The sequence below is a fragment of the Callithrix jacchus genome, chromosome 14, assembly GCF_049354715.1.
Source record: "Callithrix jacchus isolate 240 chromosome 14, calJac240_pri, whole genome shotgun sequence".
NCBI lineage: Eukaryota > Metazoa > Chordata > Mammalia > Primates > Cebidae > Callithrix > Callithrix jacchus.
The window spans coordinates 4,661,356-4,686,921 of NC_133515.1; the positions used below are offsets into that span (position 1 = coordinate 4,661,356).

The window sequence follows — 25,566 nt, forward strand, 5'->3', positions numbered from 1 at the left end:
AATGCAGTTGTAATGGCTGGAGTTCCAGAAGCCACTTTAGAACATAACATGGAAATCAAGCATTGAGGATGGCAAAGCAAAAAGCTAAAAGCCTGAGACAAGATGACCATGGTGCTGCCATCCCACCCCAGGCCTGTCTCCGTTCAGACATCCTTTATGCGAGAAAAAAAGCCACTATTAAATTTGATTTACTTATGCAGCTGAACCAAATTCTAATGCATCCATATAGGTTCATTCTGAGCAGATGATGCTCAGAGCAGGATGCAGCTCAGAGTGATTGGAGCACTGAGTAAGATAGAGCTTGGAGCAGATGGAACTCTGAACAAGATGGAGGTCAGAGCAGATGGAACTCTGAGCAACATGAAGTTCATAGCAGATGGAGAACTGAGCAAGATGGAGCTCTGAGCAAGATAGAGTTCAGAGCAGATGGAGCTCTGAGCAGATGGAGCTCTGAGCAGATGGAGCTCAGAGCAAATGGAGCTCTTAGCAAGGTGAAGCTCACAGCAGATGGAGCTCTGAGCAAGACAGAGCTCAGAGCAAAGGGAGCTTTGAGCAAGATAAAACTCAGAGCAGATGGAGCTCTGAGCAGGTTAAGCTCTGAGCAGATTAAGTTCAGACAAGAAGATAAAGCTTGGGGTGATTGGAGTACTGAGTAAGATGGAGATCAGAGCAGATGGACCTATGAGCAAGATGGAGCTTAGAACAGATAGAGCTCTGAGCAAGATAAAGCTCAGAGGAGATGGAACTCTGAGCATATGGAGCTCTGAGCACATGGAACTCTGAGCAGATGCAGCTCTAAGCAGATGGAGCTCAGAGCAAAATAAAGTTCAGAGCACATGGAGCTCTGAACAAGATAGAGCTCAGAGCAGATGGAGCTCTGAGCAAGATGGAGCTCAGAGCAGATGGAGCTCTGAGCAGGTCAAGCTCTGATAAGATTAAGACAAGAAAGAGCTCCAAGCAAGATGGAACTTGGAGCTGATGTTTCTCTGTGTAACACTGAGCTTCGAGCTAGATGGAGCTTGGAGGGAAAGGAGCTCAGAGCAGATAGTGCTCAGAGCAAGATGGAGCTCAGAGTGATTGATGCACTGAGCAAGATGCAGCTCAGAGCACATAGAGATCTGAGCAAGATAGGGCTCAGGGCAGATGGAGCTCTGAGCAGATTAAGCTCAAACAAGAAGGAGTTCCAAGCAAGATGGAGCCTGGGGAGTTAGGGGAGCTCAGAGCAAAATAGAGCTCAGAGCAGATGGAACTCTGAGCGAGATAGAGCTCAGAGCAGATGGAACTCTGAACAAGATGAAGCTCGGAGAAGACGGAGCTCTGAGCACATGGAGCTCTGAGCAAGATGGAGCTATGAGCAAGTTAGAGCTCAGAGCAGATAAATCTTTGAGCAAGAGAGAGCTCAGAGCAGATGGAGCTCTAAGTAACATGGAGCTCAGAGAAGATACTTATGAGCAAGATATAGCTCTGAGTAGATGGAGCTCAGAGCAGATGGAGCTCTGAGCAAGATAAAGCTCAGAGCATGTTAAGCTCTGAGCAGTTTAAGCTAAGAGGAGTTCCAAGCAAAATGAAGCTTGGAGCTGATGTTCCTCTGTGTAAAATGAAGATAAGAGCTAGATGAAGCTGGAAGTGAAAGGAGCTCAGAGCAGATGGTGCTCAGAGCATGATGGAACTTGGAGTGATTGGAGTTCTGAGCAAGATGGAGATCAGAGCAGATGGAGCTTGGAGAGAAAGAAGCTCAGAGCAGATGGTGCTCATGGCAAGATGAAGCTCAGAGTTATTGGCGCAGTGAGCAAGATGGAGCTCGGAGCAGATGGAGCTCTGAACAAGATGGAGCTCAGAGCATATGGAGCTTGGAGTGAAAGGAGCTCAGAGCAAATGGTGTTCAGAGGAAGTGGAGTGATTGGAGCACTGAGAAAGATGGAGATCAGAGCGGATGGAACTCTGAGCAAGATGGAGCTCAGAGCCGATGGAGATCTGAGCAAAATAAAGATCAGAGCAGGTGGACGTCTGAGCAAGATGGAGCTCAGAGCAGATGAAGTTCTGAGCAAGGTAGAGTGCAGAGAAGATGGAGCTCTTAGCAGGTTAAGCTCTGAGCAGATTAAGCTCAGACACGAAGGAGCTCCAAGCAAGATGCAGCTTGGAACTGAGGTTCATCTGTGGATGATGGAGCTAAGAGCTAGATGGAGCTTGGAGTGAAAGGATTCCAGAGCAGATGGTGCTCAGAGCAAGACGGAGCTCAGAGTTATTGGAGAACTGAGCATGACAGAGCTCAGAGCAAATGCAGCTCTGCACAAGATATAGCTCAGAGCAGATGCAGCTCCAAGCAGGATGGAGATGAGAGCAGATGGAGCTCAAAGCAGATTGAGCTCTGAGCAAGATAAAGTTCAGAGCAGATGGAACGCTGAAAAGATGGAGCTGAGAGCAGACGGAGTTCTGAGCAAGACAGCTCAGAGCAGACGGAGCTCTGAGCAGGTTTGGCTCTGAGCAGAGTAGGGTCAGAAAAGGAGCTCTGAGAAAGATAGAGCTCAGAGCAGATGGAGCTCTGGGCAGGTTAACCTCTGAGATAAGCTCAGACAAGAAGGAGCTCCAAGCAAGACGGAGCTCAGAGCTGATGTTTATGTAACATTGAGCTACAAGCAAGATGGAGCTTGGAGTGAAAGGAACCCAGATCAAATAGTGGTCAAAGCAAGATGGAGCTCGAAGCAGATAGAGCTTTAAGCAAGATAGGGCTCAGGGCAGATGGAGTTTTGAGCAGGGGTGGAGTTCTGAGCACATGAAGCTCTGAGCATATTATGCTCAGATAAGAAGGAGTTCCAAGCAAGATGGAGCCTGGAGGTGATGTTCCTTAGTTAAGATGGAGCAAAGAGCTAGATGGAGCTTGGAGTGAAAGGAGCTCAGAATGATTAGAGCACTGAGTAAGATGGACCTCAGAGCAGATGGAGCTTTGAGCAAGTTGGAGCTCAGAAGCAGATGGAGTTCTCAGGAAGATGGAGCTCAGAGCACATGGAGCTCTCAGCAAGACGGAGCTCAGCAAGATGGAGATAAGAGCAGATGGAGCTCTCAGCAAGGTGAAGCTCACAGGAGATGGAGCTCTGAGCAAGATAGAGCTGAAAGCAGATGGAGCTAAGAGCAAGTAAAAGCTCAGAGCAAGTTAAAGCTCAGAGCAGATGAAGCTCTTAGCAGATCGAGCTCTCAGCAAGGTAAAGCTTAGAGCAGATGGAGCTCTTAACAGATAGAGCTCTGAGCAAGGTACAGCTCAAAGCAGATGGTGATCTGACAAGATAAAGCGCAGAGCAGATGGAGCTCTGAGCAATATGAAGGTCAGAGTAGATAGAGCTCTGAGCAAGATAAAGCTCAGAGCAGATGGAGGTCTGAGCAAGATGGAGCTCAGAGCAGATGGACCTCTGGGCAGATGGAGCTCAGAGGAAGTTAAAGCTCAGAGCAGATGAAGCACTTTGCAGATCGGGCTCTCAGCAAGATAAAGCTTAAAGCAGATAGAGCTCTTAGCAGATGGAGCTCTAAGTAAGGTACAGATCAGGGCAGGTGATCATCTGCGCAAGATAAAGCACAGAGCAGATGGAGATCTGAGCAAGATGGAGCTCTGAGCAATATAAAACTCAGAGAGGATGGAGCTCTGAGCAAGATGGAGCTTTGAGCAGATGGAGCTAAGAGAAAGATAAAGCTCAGAGCAGATGGAACACTGAACCAATGGAGCTCTGAGCAAGGCAAAGCTAAGAGCGAATGGTGCTCTTAGCAGATTGAGCTCTGATCAAGGTAAAGCTCAGAGGAGATGGAGCTCAGAGAGGCTGGAGCTCTGAGCAAAAAAGTTCAGAGCAAAATGAGCTCTGAAATCCGTCGGCTCTGAGCAGATAGAGCTCTGAACTTCATCTGATGGAGCTCTGAGCAAGAAAGAGCTCAGAGCAGATGAATCTCTGAGCACGTTAAGCTCTTAGCAGATTAAGCTCAGAGAAGAAGGAGCTCTGAGCAAGATGGAGCTCAGAGCAGATGGAACTCTGAGCAGATGGAGCTCTGAGCAAGATAGAACTCAGAGCAAATGGAGCTCTGATCAAGATAAAGCTCAAAGAAGATGGAACTCTGATTAGGATAAGCTCTGAGAAGATTAAGCTCAGAAAAGAAGGAGCTCCAAGCAAAATGGAGCTCAGAGCTGATGTTCCTCTGTGTAAGATGGAGCTATGAGCTAGATGGAGCTTGGAGTGAAAAAGCTCAGAGTAGATACTGCTCAGAGCAACATGGAGCTCAAAGTGATTGGAGCACTGTGCAAGATGGAGCTCAGAGCAGACGAAGCTCTGAGCAAATAAGGGTTAGGGCAGATGGGGTTCTCAGCAGATAGAGCTCTGAGTAGATTAAGCTCAGACAAGAAAAAGCTCCAAGAAAGATGGAGCCTGCAGCTCATGTTTCTCTGTTAAGATGGAGCTAAGAGCTAGATGGAGGTGGACTGAAAGGAGCTCAGAGAACATGGTGCTCAGAGCAAGATGGAGCTCAGAGATTGGAGCACTGAGCAAGATGGAGCTGGGAGCAAATGGAGCTCTGAGCAATTTGGAGCTGAGGAGATGGAGATCTCAGCAAGATGAAGCTAAGAGCAGACGGTCTTCTGAGCAGGATGGAGCTTTGAGAATGATAGAGCTTAAGTAAATGGAGCTCAAAGCAGATGGAGCTCCAAGCAACATGCAGCTCAGGGCCAATGGAGCTCGGAGTGAAAAGAGCTCAGAGCACATGGTGCAGGGAATAGGATGGAACTCAGAGTGAATGGATCACTGAGCAAGATGGAGATCTGAGCAGATCGAGTACTAAGCAAGATGGAGCTCAGAGAAGATGGAGTTCTGAGCAAGATAAAGTTCAGAGCAGATGGAGCTCTGAGCAAAATGGACGTAAGAGCAGATAGAGTTCTGAGCGAGATAGAGCTCAGAGCAGATGGAGCTCTGAGCAGGTTTAGCTCCGAGCAGATTAAGCTCAGAGAAGAAGGAGCTCTGAGCAAGACAGAGCTCAGAGCAGATGAAGATGTGAGAAAAATAAAGCTCAAAGCCAATGGAGATATGAACAGATGTAGCTCTGAGCAGGTTAAGCTCAGACAAGAAGTAGCTCCAAAGAAGATGGAGCCCGGATCAGATGTTCCTTTTTTAAGATGGAGCAAAGAGCTAGATGAGCCAGGAGTGAACGGATCTCAGAGCAGACGGTGCTCAGGGCAAGATGGAAGACTGAGCATGTTGGAGCTCGGAGCAGCTGGAGCTCTGAGCAAGACAAAGCTCAGAGCAGATGGAGCTATGAGCAAGATGGAGCTCTGAGCAAGATAAAGTTCAGAACAGATGGAGGTAAGAGCAGATGGAGTTCTGAACAAGATAGAGCTCAGAGCAAATGGATCTCTGAGGAGGTTAAGCTCCAAGCAGATTAAGTTTTGAGCAAGACGGAGCTAAGAGCAGATGAAGCTCTGAGCCAATTAAGCTCAGAAAAGAAGCAGCTCCATGGAAGATTGAACTTGGAGCTGATGTTCCTCTGTGTAAGATGGAGTGCAGAGGAAGATGGAGTTCTCAGCAAGATGGTGCTCAGAGCAGATGGAGCTCTGAGCCATAAGGAGCTGTAAGCAAGCTGGAGCTTGGTGCAGGTGTTGCTTGGTTTTTGGTGGAGCTCAGAGCAGTTGGTCCTTACAGCAGGATAAAGCTCAGAGTGATTAGAACTCCAAGCAACATGCACCGTGGAGCTGAGGGAGCTTTGAGCAACGTGGAACTCAGAGCAGATGTTGTTTAGTGTAAGAAGGAGTTCCAAGCAAATGGCACGCAGAGCAAGATGGATCTCGGATAAGATGTTCACAATGAGATGGAGCTCTGAGTAGATGGTGCTTCGATCCAGATGGAACTCTTGAGTAGATGGTACTCAGAGCAAAATGGAGCTCGAAGTGATTGGAGTTCTTAGCAAGATGGAGCTCCAAGCAGATGGTGGTCAGAGCAAGATGGAGCTCAGAGAAGAAGATGGGCACAGTGAGATGGAGCTCCAAGCGGATGGTGCCCAGTGTACAATGGAGCTCCGAAAAAACTGTGCCAAGAACAAGATGGAGCGTGGAGGAAATGGAACTCTGAGCAGATTGGGTTTAGATCAGATGTTGCTCAAAGCAAGATGGAGCTCTGAGCAAATTGTGCTTAGAACAAGATATAATTCAGAATAGTTGGAGCTCTGAGCAAGATGTAGCTCAGAGTAGATGGTGCTCAGAGCAAAATGGAGTTTTGAGCATATAGTACTCATAGCAAGATGGAGCTAAGAGTGATTAGAGCTCGGAACAGATGGCACTCACAGAAATTGCTTCCAAGCAGATGGTAATCAAAGCAATGTGGAGCTCCAAGTAGATGGTGCTCAGAGCAACATGAACCTCAGAATGACCAGAACTCCAAGAAAAATTAAGCTCTGTGCAGTTGGTGATTAAAGGAAGATACAGCTCAGAGTGACTGGAGCACTGAGCAAGATGGATCTTGGAGAATATGCAACTCTTAGCAACATGGAGTTCAGAGCAGATGGAGCCTTCTGCAAGACAGAGTTTAGAGCAGATGGAGCTGTGAGCGAAATAGAACTCAGCAGATAAAGCTCTTAACAAGGTAGAGCTCAGAGCAGGTGGAGCTCTGAACAGGTTAAGCTCTGAACAAATTAAGCTCAGAAAAGGAGCTTCAAGCAAGATGGAGCTTGGAGCGTATGTTCCTCTGTGTAACATGGAGCTCAGAGCTAAATGGAGTGGGAGTGATAGGAGCTCAGAGCAGGTGCTTCTCAGAGCAAGATCGAGCACAGAGTGATTGGAGCACTGAGCAAGATGGAGCTCAGAGCAGAAGAAACTAAGCAAAAAGGGCTTAGGGCAAATGGAGTTCTCAGCAGATGGAGCTCTGAGCAGATTAACCTCAGACAAGAAGAAGCTCCAAGCAAGATGGAGCCTTTAGCTGATGTTTTTCTTTTAAGATGGAGATAAGAGCGAGATGGAGCTAGGAGGAAAAAAACTCAGCAGAGGGTGCTAAGAGCAAGATGGAGCTCAGAGTGGTTGGAGCACTGAGCAAGATGAAGGTGGGAGAAAATGGAGCTCTGAGCAATTTGGAGCTCAGAGGAGATGGAGCTCTCAGCAAGATGAAGCTTAGGGTAGAAGGTCCTCTGAGCAGGATGGAGCTTTGAGAATGATAGAGCTCAAAGTAAATGGAGCTCAGAGCAGATGGAGCACCGAGTAAGATGCAGCTCAGGGCCGATGGAGCTTGGAGTGAAAAGAGCTCGAATGGTGCTAAGTGCAGGATGGAACTAGAAGTGAGTGGATCACTGAGCAAGATGGAGAGCAGAGCAGATCCGCCACTGAGCAAGATGGAGCTCACAGAAGATGGAGTTCTGAGCAAGATAGAGTTCAGAGCAGATGGAGCTCTGAACAAGGTGGAGGTAACAGCAGAAGGAGTTCTGAGCCAGAAAAAGCTCAGAGCAGATGGAGCCATGAGCAGGTTTAGGTCCGAGCAGATTAAGCTCAGACAAGGAGCTATGAGCAAGACAGAGCTCAGAGAAGATGGAGATCTGAGCTAAATAAAGCTCAGAGCATATGAAGCCCTAAACAGAAGGAGCTCTGAGCAAGGGGAAGTTCAGAGCAAATAGAATTCTTAGCAGATCAAGCTCTCAGCGAGATGGAGCTCTGAGCAAGGTAAAGGTCACAGCAGATGAAGCTCTGAGCAAGGTAAAGCCGAGAGCAGATACAGCTCTGAGCAAGACGGAGCTAAGGTAGGATGGAGTTCTGAGCAACATGGAGCTCAGAGCAGATGGAGATATGAGCAAGATAAAGCTCAGAGCCAATGCAGATCTGAGCAGACGGAGCTCTGAGCAAGCTAAAGCTCAGAGCAGATGGAGATCTGATCACGTTAAGCTCTGAGAAGATAAAGCTCCGACAAGACGGAGCTCCAAGCAACACGGAGTTGGAGCTGATGTTCCTCTGTGTGACATGGAGCTACGAGCTACATTGACCTTGGAGTGAATGGAGCTCAGAGCAGATAGTGCTCAGAGCAAGACGGAAACCAACGTGATTGGACAACTGAGCAAGATGGAGGTCAGAGCAGATGCAGATCTGAGCAGGGTAAGCTCCGAGCAGATTAAGCTCAGACAAGAAGGAGCTCTGAGCAAGACGGAGTTCAGAGCAGATGGAGTTCTGAGCTAAATGAAGCTCAGAGCTGATGGAGATCTGAACAGATGGAGCTCGGAGAAAGATAGAGCTCAGAGCAGACGAAGCTCTGAGCAGGTTAAGCACACACAAGAAGGACCTCCAAAGAAGACGGAGCCTGGATCTGATGTTCCATGGTTAAGGTGAGGCAAAGAGCTAGATGGAGCCTGGAGTGAACGGAGCTCAGAGCAGACGGTGCTGAGGGCGAGATGGAGCACTGAGCAAGTTGGAGCTCGGAGCAGATGGAGCTCTGAGCAAGAGGAAGTTCAGAACAGTTGGAACCTGGAGTGAAAAGAGCTCAGAGAAGATGGTGCTGAGAGCAAGTTTGTACTCGAAGTGAGTGGAGCACTGAGAAAGGTGGAGGTCAATGCAGATGGAGCTCAGAGAAAGACAAAGCTCAGAGCAGATGGAGATCTGAGCAAGGTGGAGCTCAAAGCAAGATAAACCAGAACAGATGGAGCTCTGAGCAAAATGGAGGTAAGAGCAAATGCAGTTCTGAGCAAACTAGAGCTCAGAGCAGATGGAGATCTGAGCAGGTTAAGCTTCGAGAAGATTAAGCTCAGAAAAGAAGGAGCTCTGAGCAAGAGAGTTAAGAGCAGATGGAGATCAGAGCAAGATAAAGCTCAGAGTCGATGGGGATCTGAGCAGATGGAGCTCTGAGCAAATGGAGGCTCAGAGCAGATGGAGCTCTGAGCAGGTGAAGCTCTGAAAAGATTAAGCTCGGACGAGAAGAAATCTTGCTTGCAGCTGACATTCCTGTGTGTCACATTGAGCTATGAGCTACAGGGATCTTGGAGTGAAATGAGCTCAGTGCAGATAGTGTTTACCAAAAGAGGAAGCTCAGAGTGATTTGAGCACTGAGCCAGTTGGAGCTCAGAGGAGATGGAGGTCTGAGCAAGTGGGAGCTCAGAGAATGTAGAGCTCTGAGCAAGATGGAGCTCAGAGCAGACGGAACTGTGAGCAAGAAGAGCTCAGAGCAGATGGATCTCTGAGGAAGATGGAGCTCTGAATAGGATGGTGCTCTGAGCAAGATGGAGCTCAGAGCAAATGGATCTCAGAGGAGAAGGAGCTCTGAACTAAAAGCTCAGAGCAGATGGAACTCTTAGCAGATTGAGCTCTGCGAAAGATAAAGCTCAGAGCATATGAAGGTCTGAACAGATGGAGCTCTGAGCAAGTGGAAGCTCAGAGCAAATGGAACACTTCGCACATCAAGCTCTCAGCAAGGTACAGTTCAGAGCAGACGGAGCATTTAACAAGGTAAAGGTCAGAGCAGACGAAGCTCTGAGCAAGGTAAAGCCGCGAGCAGATGGAGCTCTGAGCAACATGGAGCTCAGAGAGTATGGAGTTCTGAGCATGGTAGAGCTCAGAGCAGGTGGAGCTTGAGTTGAAACGAGCTCAAAGCAGATGGTGCCCAGAGCAAGATGAAACTCGAAGTGATTGGAGCACTGTAGAAGATGGAGCTCTGAACAATATGGAGCTCAGAGCAGATGGAGTTCTGAACAAGATACAGCTCAGAGCAGATAGAGCTCTGAGCAGGTTAAGCTCCGAGCAGATTAAGCTCAGACAGAAAAAGGTCTGAGCAAGATGAAGCTCAGAGCAGATGGAGATATGAGCAAGATAGAGCTCAGAGCCAATGCAGATCTGAGCAGACGGAGCTCTGAGCAAGGTAAAGCTCGGAGCAGATGGAGATCTGATCACATGAAGCTCTGAGAAGATAAAGTTCTGACAAGACGGAGCTCCAAGCAAGACGGAGTTGGAGCTGATGTTCCTCTGTGTGACATGGAGCTACGAGCTAGATTGAGCTTGGAGTGAACGGAGCTCAGACCAGATAGTGCTCCGAGCAAGATGGAAACCAACGTGATTGGAGAACTGAGCAAGGTGGAGATCAGAGCAGATGCAGCTCTGAGCAGGTTAAGCTCCGAGCATATTAAGCTCAGACAAGAAGGAGCTCGGAGCAAGACAGAGCTCAGAGCAGATGGAGATCTGAGTTAAATAAAGCTCAGAGACGATGGAGATCTGACCAGATGGAGCTCAGAGGATGATAGAGCTCAGAGCAGACGATGCTCTGAGTAGGTTAAGCTAAGACAAGAAGGACCTCCAAAGAAGACGGAGCCCGGATCTGATGTTTTTTCGTTAAGATGGGGCAAAGAGCTAGATGGAGCCTGGAGTGAACGGAGCTCAGAGAAGACGGTTCTGAGCGCGAGATGGAGCACTGAGCAAGTTGGAGCTGGGAGCAGATGGAGCTCTGAGCAAGAGGAAGCTCAGAACAGTTGGAACCTGGAGTGAAAAGAGCTCAAACAAGATGGTGCTGAGAGCAAGTTTGTACTCAAAGTGCGTGGAGCACTGAGAAAGGTGGAGGTCAAAGCAGATGGAGCTCTGGGCAAGACAAACTCAGAGCAGATGCGGATCTGAGCAAGGTGGAGCTCAAAGCAAGATAAACTTCAGAACAGATGGAGCTCTGAGCAAGATGGAGCTCAGAGAGGATGGAGTTCTGAGCATGATAGAGCTCAGAGCAGATGGAGATTGAGTTGAAATGAGCTCAAAGCAGATGGTACTCAGGGCAAGACGAAACTCGAAGTGATTGGAGCACTGTGGAAGATGGAGCTCTGAACAATATGGAGCTCAGAGCAGATGGAGCTTTGAGCCAGATAAAATTCAAAGCAGATGGAGCTCTGAGCAAGATCGAGCTAAGAGCCAATGGACTTGTGAGCTAGATGCAGCTCAGAGCGGAGAGAACTCTGAGCAGATGGAGCTCTGAGTAAGGTAGAAGTCAGAGCAAATGGAGCTCTGAACAGGTTAAATTCTGAGAAGCTTAAGCTCAGATCAGAGGGAGCTCCAAGCAAGATGGAGCTTGGAGCTTTGTAAGATGGAGCCATGAGCTAGATAAAGCTTGGAGTGAAAGGAGCTCAGAGCAGGTAGTGCTCAGAGCAAGATGGAGCTCGGACTGATTGAAGAACTGAGAAAAATGGAGCTGAGAGCAGATGAAGCTCTGAGAGAACAGGGCTTAAAGCAGATGGCGATCTCAGCAGATGGAGCTCTGAGCAGATCAATCTCAGACAGGAAACAGCTCCAAGCATTTTGGAGCCTGGAGCTGATGTTACTATCTTAAGATGGAGCTAAAAGCTGGATTGGACCTTGAGTAAAAAGAGCACTGAGCAAGATGTAACTCGGAGAAGATGGAGGTCTGAGCAAGTTGGAGCTTAGAGCAGATGGAGCTCTTAGCAGGACGGAGCTCAGAACAGATGAAGCACTCAGCAAGGTTGAGCTCAGTGCAGATAGTGCTCTCAGCAAGGTGAAGCTCACAGCAGATGGAGCTCTGGGCAAGATGGAACTCAGAGCAAATGGAGCTCCAAGCAAAAAAAGTTCAGAGCAGATGGACTTCTGAGCGAGATGAAGCTCAGAGCAGATGGAGCTCCGCGACAAATGGAGCTGAGGGCAGATGGAGCTTGAAGTGAAAAGAGCTCAGAGCAGATGTTGCTGAGAGCAAGATGGAACTTGGAGTGAATGGAGCACCGAGCAATATGGAGATCAGAGCAGATGGAGCTCTGATTAAGATGGAGATCAGAGCAGATCAAGCTCTGAGCTACATAAACCACAGAGCAGATGGAGTTCTGAGTAAATTGGAGCCCAGAGTAGATGGAGCTCTGAGGAAGATGAAGGTCACAGCAGATGGAGTTCTGAGCAAGATAGAGCTCAGAGCACATAGAGCTTTGAGCAGGCTAAGCTCCGAGCAGATTAAGCTCAGACAAGAAGTTCTGAGCAAGACAGAGCTCAGAGCAGATTGAAATCTGAGCTTAATAAAGCTCAGAGCCGATGGAGATCTGAACAGATGGAGCTCAGAAAGATAGAGCTCAGAGCAGACGAAGCTCTGAGCAGGTTAAGCTCAGACAAGAAGGAGCTTCAAAGGAGAGAGAGCCCGGATCTGAGGTTCATTTGTTAAGATGGGACACAGAGCGAGATTGAGACTGGAGTGAACGGAGCTCAGAGCAGACGGTGCTGAGGGCGAGATGGAGCAATGAGCAAGTTGGAGCTCGGAGTAGATGAAACTCTGAGCAAGAGGAAGTTCAGAACAGTTGGAACTTGGAGTGAAAAAGCTCAGAGAATATGGTGCTTAGAGCTGTTTGTACTCGAAGTTAGAGGAGTACTGAGAAAGGTGGAGGTTAAAGAAGATGGAGCTCTGAGCAAGAAAAAGCGCAGAGCAAATGGAGATCTGAGCAAGGTGCAGTTCAAAGCAAGATAAACTGCAGAACAGATGGAGCGCTGAGCAAGATGGAGGTAAGAGAAAATGCAGTTCTGAGCAAACTAGAGCTCAGAGCAGATGGAGCTCTGAGCAGGTTAAGCTTCGAGAAGATTAAGCTCAGACAAGAAGGAGCTCTGAGCAAGACAGAGCTAAGAGCAGATGGAGATCTGAACAAGATAAAGCTCAGAGTCGATGGGGATCTGAGCAGATGGAGCTCTGAGCATATTGAAGCTCAGAGCAGATGGAGCTCTGAGCAGGTGAAGCTCTGAAAAGATTAAGCTCGGACGAGAAGAAATCTTGCTTGCAGCTGGCTTTCCTGTGTGTCACATTGAGCTATGAGCTACAGGGAGCTTGGAGTGAAAGGAGCTCAGTGCAGATAGTGTTTACCGCAAGAGGAAGCTCAGAGTGATTTGAGCACTGAGCAAGTTGGAGCTCAGAGGAGATGGAGGTCTGAGCAAGTGGGAGCTCAGAGAATGTAGAGCTCTGAGCAAGATGGAGCTCAGAGCATACGGAGCTGCGAGCAAGAAGAGCTCAGAGCAGATGGAGCTCTGAATAGGATGGTGCTCTGAGCAAGATAGAGCTCAGAGCACATGGAGCTCAGAGAAGGAGCTCTGAACAAAATAAAGCTCAGAAGATGGAATTCTTAGCAGATTGAGCTCTGCGAAAGATAAAGCTCAGAGTATATCAAGCTCTGAACAGATGGAGCTCTGAGCAAGTGGACACTCAGAGCTAACGGAACTCTTAGCAGATCGAGCTCTCAGCAAGGTACAGTTCAGATCAGACGGAGCTCTTAGCAAGTTAAAGGACAGAGCAGATGAAGCTCTCAGCAAGGTAAAGCCGAGAGCGAGTGCAGCTCTGAGCAAGATGGAGCTCAGAGGGGATGGAGTTCTGAGCATAATAGAGCTCAGAGATGTTGGAGCTTGAGTTGAAACTAGCTAAAAGCAGATAGGGCTCAGAGCAAGATGAAACTCGAAGTGATTAAGGCACTTTGGAAGACGGAGCACTGAACAATATGGATCTCAGAGCAGATGGAGCTCTGAGCCAGATAAAATTCAAAGCAGATTGAGATCTGAGCAAGATCGAGCTAAGAGCCAATGGAGTTCTGAGCAAGATGCTGCTCAAAGAGGAGAGAGCTCTGAGCAGATGGAGCTCTGAGTAAGGTAGAAGTTAGAGCAAATGGAGCTCTGAACAGGTTAAATTCTGAGAAGCTTAAGCTCAGACCAGAAAGAGCTCCAAGCAAGATGGAGCTTGGAGCTGCGTAAGATGGAGCCATGAGCTAGATGGAGCTTGGAGTGAAAGAAGCTCCGAGCAGGTAGTGCTCAGAGCAAGATGGAGCTTGGAGTGATTGAAGAACTGAGAAACATGGAGCTCAGAGCAGATGGAGCTCTGAGAGAACAGGGCTTAAAGCAGATGGAGTTCTCAGCAGATGGAGCTCTGAGCAGGTCAAGCTCAGACAGGAAACAGCTCCAAGCATTTTGGAGCCTGGAGCTGATGTTACTATCTTAAGATGGAGATAAAAGTTGGATTGGACTTTGAGTAAAAAGAGCACTGAACAAGATGTAACTCGGAGCAGATGGAGGTCTGAGCAAGTTGGAGCTTAGAGCAGAGGGAGCTTTTAGCAAGACGGAGCTCAGAGCAGATGAACTCTCAGCAAGGTGGAGCTCAGAGCAGAGAGCACTCTCAGCAAAGTGAAGCTCACAGCAGATGGCGCTCTGGGCAAGATGGAGCTCAGAGCAAATGGAGCTCTGAGCAAGAAAAAGTTCAAAGCAGATGGACTTCTGAGCGAGATGAAGCTCAGTGCAGATGGAGCTCTGAGCTAAATGGAGCTGAGGGCAGATGGAGATTGGAGTGAAAAGAGCTCAGTGCAGATTTTGCTGAGAGCAAGATGGAACTTGGAGTGAAGGGAGCACCGAGTAAGATGGAGATCAAAACAGATGGAGCTCTGAGTAAGATGGAGATCAGAGATGATGAAGCTCTGAGTCAGATAAATCTCAGAGCAGATGCAGTTCTGAGCAAATTGGAGCCCAGAGTAGATGGAGCTCTGCGGAAGATAGAGTTCAGAGGAGAGGGAGCTCTGAGCAAGATGGAGGTCACAGCAGATGGAGTTCTGAGCAAGATAGAGTTCAGAGCTGATAGAGATCTGAGGAGGCTAAGCTCCGAGCAGATTAAGCTCAGAAAAGAAGGAGCTCTGAGCAAGACTGAGCTCAGAGCAGATGGAGATCTGAGCTAAATAAAGCTCAAAGCCGATAGAGGTCTGAAAAGATGGAGCTCAGAGAAAGATAGAGCTCAGAGCAGACGAAGCTCTGAGCAGGTTATGCTCAGACAAGAAGGAGCTCGAAAGAAGACGGAGCCCGGATTTGATGTTCTTTAGTTAAGATGGGGTAAAGAGCTAGATGGAGCCTGGAGTTAACGGAGCTCAGAGCAGACGGTGCTGAGGGCGAGATGGAGCACTGAGCAAGTTGGAGCTCGGAGCAGATGGAGCTCTCAGCAAAAGGAAGCTCAGAACAGTTGGAACCTGGCTTGAAAAGAGCTCAGAGAGGATGGTGCTGAGAACAAGTTTGTACTCCAAGTGAGTGGAGCACTGAGAAAGGTGGAGGTCAAAACAGATGGAGCTCTGAGCAAGATAAAGCTCAGAGCAGATAGAGATCTGAGCAAGGTGGAGGTAAGAGCAAATGCAGTTCTGAGCAAACTAGAGCTCAGAGCAGATGGAGATCTGAGCAGGTTAAGCTTCGAGAAGATTAAGCTCAGACAAGAACGAGCTCTGAGCAAGACAGAGCTAAGAGCAGATGGAGATCTGAGCAAGATAAAGCTCAGAGTCGATGGGGATCTGAGCAGATGGAGCTCTGAGCAAATTGAAGCTCAGAGCAGATGGAGCTCTGAGCAGGTGAAGCTCTGAAAAGATTAAGCTTGGACAAGAAGAAATCTTGCAGCTAACTTTCCTGTGTGTCACATTGAGCTATGAGCTACAGGGAGCTTGGAGTGAAAAAAGCTCAATGCAGATAGTGTTTACTACAAGAGGAAGCTCAGAGTGATTTGAGCACTGAGCAAGTTGGAGCTCAGAGGAGATGGAGGTCTGAGCAAGTGGGAGCTCAGAGAAGGTAGAGCTCTGAGCAAGATGGAGCTCAGAGCAGACGGAGCTGTGAGCAAGTAAAGCTCAGAGCAGATGGATCTCTGAGGAAGTTGGAGCTCTGAATAGGATGGTGCTCTGAGCAACATGGAGCTCAGAGCAAATGGAGCTCAGAGGAGAAAGAGCTCTGAACTAAATAAAGCTCAGAGCAGATGGAACTCTTAGCAGATGGAGCTCTGCGAAAGATAAAGCTCAGAGCATATGAAGCTCTGAACAGATGGAGCTCTGAGCAAGTGGAAGCTCAGAGCAAATGGAAATCTTAGCAGATCGAGCTCTCAGCAAGGTGCAGTTCAGAGCAGACAGAGCTCTGAGCAAGGTAACGGTCAGAGCAGATGAAGCTCTGAGCAAGTAAACCCGAGAGCAGATGGAGCTCTGAGTAACATGGAGCTCAGAGAGGATGGAGTTCTGAGCATGATAGAGCTCAAAGCAGTTGGAGCTGGAGTTGAAACGAGCTCAAAGCGGATGGTGCTCAGAGCAACATGGAATACGAAGGGATTGGAGCACTGTGGAAGATGGAGCTCTGAACAACATGGATCTTAGAGCAGATGGAGCTCTGAGCCAGATAAAATTCAAAGCAGATAGAGCTCTGAGCAAGATCGAGCTAACAGCCAATGGAGTTCTGAGCAAGATGCAGCTCAAAGTGGAGAGAGCTCTTAGCAGATGGAGCTCTGAGCAAGGTAGAAGTCAGAGCAAATGGAGCTCTGAACAGGTTAAATTCTGAGAAGCTTAAGCTCAGACCAAGGGGAGCTCCAAGAAAATGGAGCTTGGAGCTTTGTAAGATGGAGCCATGAGCTATGATGGAGCTTGGAGTAAAAGGAGCTCAGAGCAGGTAGTTCTCAGAGCAAGATGGAGCTCGGAGTGATTGAAGCACTGAGCAAGATGGAGCTCAGAGCATATGGAGCTCTGAGAAAACAGGGATTAAAGCAGAAGGAGTTCTAAGAAGATGGAGCTCTGAGCAGATAAAGCTCAGTCAAGAAACAGCTCCAAGCAGTTTGGAGCCTGGCGCTGATGTTACTCTCTTAAGATGGAGCTGAATGTTAGAATGGACTTGGAGTAAAAAGAGCACTGAGCAAGATGGAACTCAGAGCAGATGGTGGTCTGAGCAAGTTGGAGCTTAGAGCAGATGGAGCCCTTAGCAGGACGGAGCTCAGAGCAGATGAAGCACTCAGCAAGGTTCAGCTCAGAGCAGATAGTGCTCTCAGCAAGGTGAAGCTCACAGCAGATGGAGCTCTGGGCAAGATGGAGTTCAGAGAAAATGGAGCTCTGAGCAAAAAAAGTTCAGAGCAGATGGACTTCTGAGCGAGATGAAGCTCAGAGCAGATGGAGCTCCGAGCAAAATGGAGCTGAGGGCAGATGGAGCTTGGAGTGAAAAAAGCTCAGAGCAGATGTTGCTGAGAGCAAGATGGACCTTGGAGTGAATGAAGCACCGAGCAAGATGGAGATCAGAGCAGATGGAGCTCTGAATAACATGGATATTAGAGCAAATCAAGCTCTGAGCTAGATAAACTACAGAGCAGATGGAGTTCTGAATAAATTGGAGCCCAGAGTAAACGGAGCTCTGAGGAAGATAAAGTTCAGAGGAGATGGAGCTCTGAGCAAGATGGAGGTCACAGCAAATGGAGTTCTGAGCAAGATAGAGCTCAGAGCACATACAGCTTTGAGCAGGCTAAGCTCCGAGCAGATTAAGCTCAGACAAGAAGAAGCTCTGAGCAAGAAAGAGCTCAGAGCAGATTGAAATCTGAGCTTAATAAAGCTCAGAGCCGAAGGAGACCTGAACAGATGAAACTCAGAGAAAGATAGAGCTCAGAGAAGACGAAGCTCTGAGCAGGTTAAGCTCAGAGAATAAGGATCTTCAAAGGAGAGGGAGCCCGGATCTGATGTTCCTTTGGTAAGATGGGGCAAAAAGCGAGATCGAGCCTGGGGTTACCGGAGCTCAGAGCAGACGGTGCTGAGGGCGAGATGGAGCAATGAGAAAGTTGGAGCTCGGAGTAGAAGAAGCTCTGAGCAAAAGGAAGTTCAGAACATTTCGAATCTGGAGTGAAAAAGCTGAGAGAATACGGTGCTTTGAGCTGTTTGTACTCGAAGTGAGGAGTACTGAGAAAGGTGGAGGTCAAAGCAGATGGATCTCTGAGCAAGAAAAAGCTCAGAGGAGATGGAGATCTGAGCAAGGTGCAGTCCAAAGCAAGATAAACTTCAGAACAGATGGAGGGCTAAGCAAGATGGAGGTAAGAGCAAATGCAGTTCTGAGCAAAATAGAGCTCAAAGCAGATGGAGCTCTGAGCAGGTTAAGCTTAGAGAAGATTAAGCTCAGACAAGAAGGAGCTCTGAGCAAGACAGAGCTAAGAGCAGATGGAGATCTGAGCAAGATAAAGCTCAGAGTCTATGGGGATCTGAGCAGATGGAGCTCTGAGCAAATGGAAGCTCAGAGCAGATGGAGCTCTGAGCAGGTGAAGCTCTAAAAAGATTAAGCTCGGTTGAGAAGAAATCTTGCTTGCAGCTGGCTTTCCTGTGTGTCATATTGAGCTATGAGCTACAGAAAGCTTGGACTGAAAAGAGGTCAATGCAGACAGTGTTTACCGCAATAAAAAGCTCAGAGTGATTTGAGCACTGAGAAAGATGGAGCTCTGAGGAGATGGAGGTCTGAGCAAGTGGGAGCTCAGAGAATGTAGAGCTCTGAGCAAGATGGAGCTCAGAGCAGACGGAGCTGTGAGCAAGAAAAGCTCAGAGCAGATGGATCTCTGAGCAAGATGGAGCTCTGAATGGAATGGTGCTCTGAGCAAGATGGAGCTCAGAGCAAATGGAGCTCAGAGATGGAGCTCTGAGCAAAATAAAGCGCAGAGCAGATGAAACTTAGCAGATTGAGCTCTGCGAAAGATAAACTTTAGAGCATATGAAGCTCTGAACAGATGGAGCTCTGAGTAAGTGGAAGCTCAGAGCAAATGGAAATCTTAGCAGATAGAGCTCTTAGCCAGGTACAGTTCAGAGCAGACGGAGCTCTGAGCAAGGTGAAGTTCAGAGCAGATGGAGCTCTGAGCAGGTGAAGCTCTAAAAAGATTAATCTCGGTTGAGAAGAAATCTTGCTTGCAGCTGGCTTTCCTGTGTGTCACATTGAGCTATGAGCTACAGAAAGCTTGGAGTGAAAAGAGGTCAATGCAGATAGTGTTTACCGCAATAGGAAGCTCAGAGTGATTTGAGCACTGAGAAAGATGGAGCTCTGAGGAGATGGAGGTCTGAGCAAGTGGGAGCTCAGAGAATGTAGAGCTCTGAGCAAGATGGAGCTCAGAGCATACGGAGCTGTGAGCAAGAAAAGGTCAGAGCAGATGGATCTCTGAGCAAGATGGAGCTCTGAATGGAATGGTGCTCTGAGCAAGATGGAGCTCAGAGCAAATGGAGCTCAGAGAAGGAGCTCTGAGCAAAATAAAGCGCAGAGCAGATGAAACTTTTAGCAGATTGAGCTCTGCGAAAGATAAACTTCAGAGCATATGAAGCTCTGAACAGATGGAGCTCTGAGTAAGTGGAAGCTCAGAGCAAATGGAAATCATAGCAGATCGAGCTCTTAGCAAGGTACAGTTCAGAGCAGACGGAGCCCTGAGCAAGGTGAAGTTCAGAGCAGATGGAGCTCTGAGGCAGATGGAGCTCAGAGATGATGGAGTTCTGAGTATGGTAGAGCTCAGAGCAGATCGAGCTTCAGTTGAATTGAGCTCAAAGCAGATGGTGCTCAAAGCAAGACGAAAGTCGAAGTGATTGGAACACTGTGGAAAATGGAGCTCTGTACAATATGGATCTCAGAGTAGATGGAGCTCTGAGCCAGATAAAATTCAAAGCAGATAAAGCTCTAAGCAAGATCGAGCTGAGAGCCAATGGAGTTCTGAGCAAGATGCAGCTCAGAGCGGAGAGAGCTCTGAACAGATAGAGCTCTGAGCAAGGTAGAAGTCAGAGCAAATGGAGCTCTGAACAGGTCAAATTCTGAGAAGATTAAGCCCAGACCACAGGAAGCTCCAAGTAAGATGGAGCTTGGAGCTGTGTAAGATGGAGCCATGAGCTAGATGGAGCTTGGAGTGAAAAAAGCTCAGAGCAGGTGGAGCTCAGAGCAGATAGTGCTCAGAGCAAGATGGAGCTCGGAGTGATTGAACCAAAGAGCAAATGGAGCTCAGAGCATATGGAGCTCTGAGAGAACAGAGCTTAAAGCAGATGGAGTGCTCAGCAGATGGAGCTCTGAGCAGATAAATCTCAGACAAGAAACAGCTCCAAGTATTTTGGAGCCTGGAGCTGATGTTACTCTCTTAAGATGGAGCTAAAAGCTAGATTGGACTTGGAGTAAAAAGAGCACAGATCAAGATGGAACTCGGAGCAGATGGAGTTCTGAGCAAGATAGAGCTCAGAGCAAATAGAACTCTGAGCTGGTTAAGATCTGAGCAGATTAAGCTCAGACAGAAGGAGGTCTGAGCAAGATGGACCTAAGAGCAGATGGAGATATGAGCAAGATAGAGCTCAGAGACAATGCAGATCTGAGCAGCGGAGCTCTGAGCAAGGTAAAGCTCAGAGCAGATGGAGATCTGATCACGTTAAGCTCTGAGAAGATTAAGCTCCGACAAGAAGGAGCTCCAAGCAAGATGGGGCTTGGAGTTGATGTTCCTCTGTGAGACATGGAGCTATGAGCTAGATTATTTTTTTGATTGAAAGGAGCTCAGAGCAGATAGTGCTCAGAGAAAGATGGAAAACAAAGTGAGTGGAAAACTGAGCAAGATGGAGCTCAGAGTAGATGCAGCCCTGAGCAGGTTAAGCTTTGAGCAGATTAAGCTCAGACAAGAAGGAGCACTGAGCAAGACAGCTCAGAGCAGATGGACATCTGAGCGAAATATAGCTCAAAGTCGAGGGAGGTCTGAACAGATGGAGCTCAGAGAAAGATAGAGCTCAGAGCAGACGAAGCTCTGAGCAGGTAAAGCTCAGAAAAGAAGGAGCTCCAAAGAAGACGGAGCCCTGATCTGATGTTCCTTTAAGATGGGGCAAAGAGCTAGATGGAGCCTGGAGTAATTGTAGATCAAAGCAGACGGTGAAGAGGGCGAGATGAAGGACTCAGCAAGTTAGAGCTCGGAGAAGATGGAGCTCTGAGCAAGAGGAAGCTCAGAACAGTTGGAACCTGAAGTGAAAAGAGCTCAGAGAAGATGATGCTGAGAGCAAGTTTGTACGCGAAGTGAGTGGAGCACTGAGAAAGGTGGAGGTCAAAGCAGATGGAGCTCTGAGCAAGATAAAGCTCAGAGCAGATGGAGATCTGAGCAAGGTCGAGCTCAAGGCAAGATAAACTTCAGAACAAATGGAGCTCTGAGCAAGATGGAGGTAAGAGGCAATGCAGTTCTGAGCAAACTAGAGCTCAGAGCAGATGGAGCTCTGAGCAGGTTAAGCTTCGAGAAGATTAAGCTAAGACAAGAAAAAGCTCTGAGCAAGACAGAGCTAATAGCAGATAGAGATCTGAGGAAGATAAAGCTCAGAGTCGATGGGGATCTGAGCAGATGGAGCTCTGAGCAAATGGAAGCTCAGAGCAGATGGAGCTCTGAGCAGATGAAGCTCTGAAAAGATTAAGCTCGGACGAGAAGAAATCTTGCTTGCAGCTGACTTTCCTGTGTGTCACATTGAACTATGAGCTACAGGGAGCGTGGAGTGAAAGGAGCTGAGTGCAGACAGTGTTTACCGCAAGAGGAAGCTCAGAGTGATTTGAGCACTGAGCAAGTTGGAGCTCAGAGGAGATGGAGGTCTGAGCATGTGGGAGATCAGAGAATGTAGAGCTCTGAGCAAGATGGAGCTCAGAGCATACGGAGCTGTGAGCAAGAAAAGGTCAGAGCAGATGGATCTCTGAGCAAGATGGAGCTCTGAATAGGATGGTGCTCTGAGCAACATGGATCTCAGAGCAAATGGAGCTCAGAGGAGAAAGAGCTCTGAACTGAATAAAGCTCAGAGCAGATGGAACTATTAGCAGATGGAGCTCTGCGAAAGATAAAGCTCAGAGCGTATGAAGCTCTGAACAGATGGAGCTCTGAGCAAGTAGAAGCTCAGAGCAAATGGAACTCTTAGGAGATCGAGCTCTCAGCAAGGTACATTTCAAAGCAGACGGAGCTCTGAGCAAGGAAAGCCTCAGAGCAGATGGAGCTCTGAGCAAGATGGAGCTCGGAGAGGATGGAGTTCTGAGCATGACAGAGCTCAGAGCAGATGGAGCTTGAGTTGAAACGAGCTCAAAGCAGATGGTGCTCAGAGCAAGAAGAAACTCGAAGTGATTGGAGCACTGTGGAAGACGGAGCTCTGAACAACATGAAGTTCAGAGCAGGTGGAGCTCTGAGCCAGATAAAATTCAAAGAATATGAAGCTCTGAGCAAGATCGAGCTAAGAGCCAATGGAGTTCTGAGCAAGATGCAGCTCAGAACGGGTAGAGCTCTGAGCAGATGGAGCTCTGAGCAAGGTAGAAGTCAGAGAAAATGGAGCTCTGAACAGGTTAAATTCTGAGAAGCTTAAGCTCAGACCAGAGGATGCTCCAAGTAAGATGGAGCTTAGAGCTGTGTAAGATGGAGCCATGAGCTACTTTAAGCTTGGAGTAAAAGGAGCTCAGAGCAGGTATCATAGCTGATAGTGCTCAGAGAAAATGGAGATCAGAGTGATTGAAACAAAGAGCAAATGGAGCTCAGAGCATATGGAGCTCTGAGAGAAGAGGGCTTAAAGCAGATGGAATTCTCAACAGATGGAGCTCTGAGCAGATAAGTCTCAGACAAGAAACAGCTCCAAGTATTTTGGAGCCTGGAGCTGATGTTACTCTCTTAAGATGGAGCTAAAAGCTAGATTGGACTTGGAGTAATAAGAGCACATATCAAGATGGAACTCGGAGCAGATGGACGTCTGAGCAAGTTGGAGCTTAGAACAGAGAGAGCCCTTAGCAAGACAGAGCTCAGAGCAGATGAAGCTCTCAGCAAGGTGGAGCTCAGAGCAGATAGCGCTCTCATCAGGGTGAAGCTCACAACTGATGGAGCTCTGGGCAAGATGGAACTCAGAGCAAATGGAGCTCTGAGCAAGTAAAAGTTCAGAGCAGATGGACTTCTGAGCGAGATGAAGCTCAGAGCAGGTGGAGCAACGAGCAAAATGAAGCTGAGGGCAGATGGAACTTGGAGTGAAAAGAGCTCAGAGCAGATGTTGCTGAGAGCAAGATGGAACTTGGAGTGAATGGAGCACCGAGTAAGATGGAGATCAGAGAAGATGGAGCTCTGAGTAAGATAAATATTAGAGCAGATCAAGCTCTGAGCTAGATAAACTTCAGAGCAGATGGAGTTCTGAGCAAATTGGAGCTCAGAGTAGATGGAGCTCTGCAGAAGAAAAGGTTCAGAGGAGATGGAGCTCTGAGCAAGATGAAGGTCAGAGCAGATGGATCTCTGAGCAAGATGGAGCTCTGAATAGGATGGTGCTCTGAGCAACATGGAGCTCAGAGCAAATGGAACTCAAAGGAGAAGGAGCTCTGAACTAAATAAAGCTCAGAGCATATGGAACTCTTAGCACATTGAGCTCTGTGAAAGATAAAGCTCAGAGCATATGAAGCTCTGAACAGATGGAGCTCTGAGCAAGTGGAAGCACAGAGCAAATGAAAATCTTAGCAGAACAAGCTCTCAGCAAGGTACAGTTCAGAGCAAACGGAGCTCTGAGCAAGGTAAATGGCAGAGCAGATGGAGCTCGGAGGCAGATGGAGCTCAGAGATGATGGAGTTCTGAGCATGATAGAGCTCAGAGCAGATGGAGCTTCAGTTGAATCGAGCTCAAAGCAGATGGTGCTCAGGGCAAGATGAAAGTCGAAGTGATTGGAACACTGTGGGAAAAAAAGCTCTGAAAAATATGGATCTCAGAGTAGATGGACTCTGAGCCAGATAAAATTCAAAGCAGATAAAGCTCTGAGCAAGATGGAGATAAGAGTTAATGGAGTTCTGAGCAAGATGCAGCTCAGAGCGGAGAGAGCTCTGAGCAGATGGAGCTCTGAGCAAGGTAGAAGTCAGAGCAAATGGAGCTCTGAACAGGTCAAATTCTGAGAAGATTAAGTTCAGACCAGAGGAAGTTCCAAGTAAGATGGAGCTTGGAGCTGTGTAAGATGGAGCCATGAGCTAGATGGAGCTTGGAGTGAAAGGAGCTCAGAGCAGGTGGAGCTCAGAGCAGATAGTGCTCAGAGCAAGATGGGGCTCGGAGTGATTGAACCAAAGAGCAAATGGAGCTCAGAGCATATGGAGCTCTGAGAGAACAGGGCTTAAAGCAGATGGAGTTCTCAGCAGATGGAGCTCTGAGAAGATGAATCTCAGACAAGAAACAGCTCCAAGTATTTTGGAGCCTGGAGCTGATGTTACTCTTTAAGATGGAGCTAAAAGCTAAATTGGACTTGGAGTAAAAATAGCACAGATCAAGATGGAACTCGGAGCAGATGGAGGTCTGAGCAAGTTGGAGCTTAGAGCAGAGGGAGCCATTAGCAAGACGGAGCTCAGAGCAGATGAAGCTCTCAGCAAGGTGGAGCTCAGAGCAGATAGCGCTCTCAGCAAGGTGAAGCTCACTGCATATGGAGCTCTGCGCAAATGGAGCTCAGAGCAAATGGAGCTCCGAGCAAAAAAAAACTCCAGAGAAGATGGATTTCTGAGCGAGATGAAGCTCAGAGCAGATGGAGCCCCGAGCAAACTGAAGCTGAGGGCAGATGGGGCTTGGAGTGAAAAGAGCTCAGAGCATATGTTGCTGAGAGCAAGATAGAACTTGGAATAAATGGAGCATTAAGCAAGCTGGACATCAGAACAGATGGAGCTCTGACTAAGATGCAGATCAGAGCAGGTCAAGCTCTGAGCTAGACAAAAGTCAGAGCAGATGGAGCTCTGAGCAAATTGGAGCCCAGAGTAGATGGAGCTCTGCGGAAGATAAGGTTCAGAGGAGATGGAGCTCTGAGGAAGATTGAGGTCACAGCACATGGAGTTCTGAGCAAGATAGAGCTCAGAGCAGATAGAGCTCTGAGAAGGCTAAGGTCCGAGCAGGCTAAGCTCCAAGCAGATTAAGCTCAGGCAAGAATGAGCTCTGAGCAACAGAGAGCACAGAGCAGATGGAGACCTGAGCTAAATAAAGCTCAGAACCGATGGAGATCTGAACAGATGGAGCTCAGAGAAAGATAGACCTCAGACCAGACGAAGCTCTGACCAGGTTAAGCTCAGACAAGAAGGAGCTGCACAGAAGACGGAGACCGGACCTGATGTTCCTTTGTTAAGATGGGGCAAAGAGCTAAATGGAGCCTGGAGTGAACGGAGCTCAGAGAAGATGGTGCTGAGGGCGAGATGGAGAACTGAGCAAGTTGGAGCTTGGAGCAGATGGAGCTCTGAGCAAGAGAAAGCTGAGAACTGTTGGAACCTTGAGTGAAAAAGTTCAGAGAAGATGGTGCTGAGAGCAAGTTTGTACTCGAAGTGAGTGGAGCACTGAGAAAGGTGGAGGTCAAAGCAGATGGAGCTCTGAGCAAGACAAAGCTCAGAGCAGATGGAGATCTGAGCAAGGTAGAGCTCAAAGCAAGATAAAGTTCAGAACAGATGGAGCTCTGAGCAAGATGGAGGTAAGCGCAAATGCAGTTCTGAGCAAAATAGAGCTCAGACCAGATCGGATTCTGAGCAGGTTAAGCTTCAGAAAGATTAAGCTCAGACAAGAAGGAGCTCTGAGCAAGACAGCTAAGAGCAAATGGAGATCTGAGCAAGATAAAGCTCAGAGTCGATGGGGATCTGAGCAGATGGAGCTCTGAGCAAATGGAAGCTCAGAGCAGATGGAGATCTGAGCAGGTGAAGCTCTGAAAAGATAAAGCTCGGACGAGAAGAAATCTTGCTTGCAGCTGACGTTCGTGTGTGTCACATTGAGCTATGAGCTACGGGGAGCTTGGAGTGAAAGGAGCTCAGTGCAGATAGTGTTTACCGCAAGAGGAAGCTCAGAGTGATTTGAGCACTGAGCAAGTTGGAGATCAGAGGAGATGGAGGGCTGAGCAAGAGGGAGCTCA

The 25,566-nt window shown here is 48.0% G+C and overlaps 1 protein-coding gene across 4 annotated transcripts in view; it reads left to right on the plus strand.

Annotated features, from left to right (window-relative positions):
• LOC144579136 (serine/threonine-protein kinase PAK 4-like) overlaps nucleotides 1-25,566 on the plus strand; it is a 118,098-nt gene that overhangs the window by 72,149 nt on the left and 20,383 nt on the right. For all 4 annotated transcript variants that reach the window (XM_078348379.1, XM_078348378.1, XM_078348380.1 and 1 more), the window contains one exon: nucleotides 1-25,566. This exon is cut by the window's right edge. The gene's annotated coding sequence lies outside the window, so the exon portion shown is untranslated.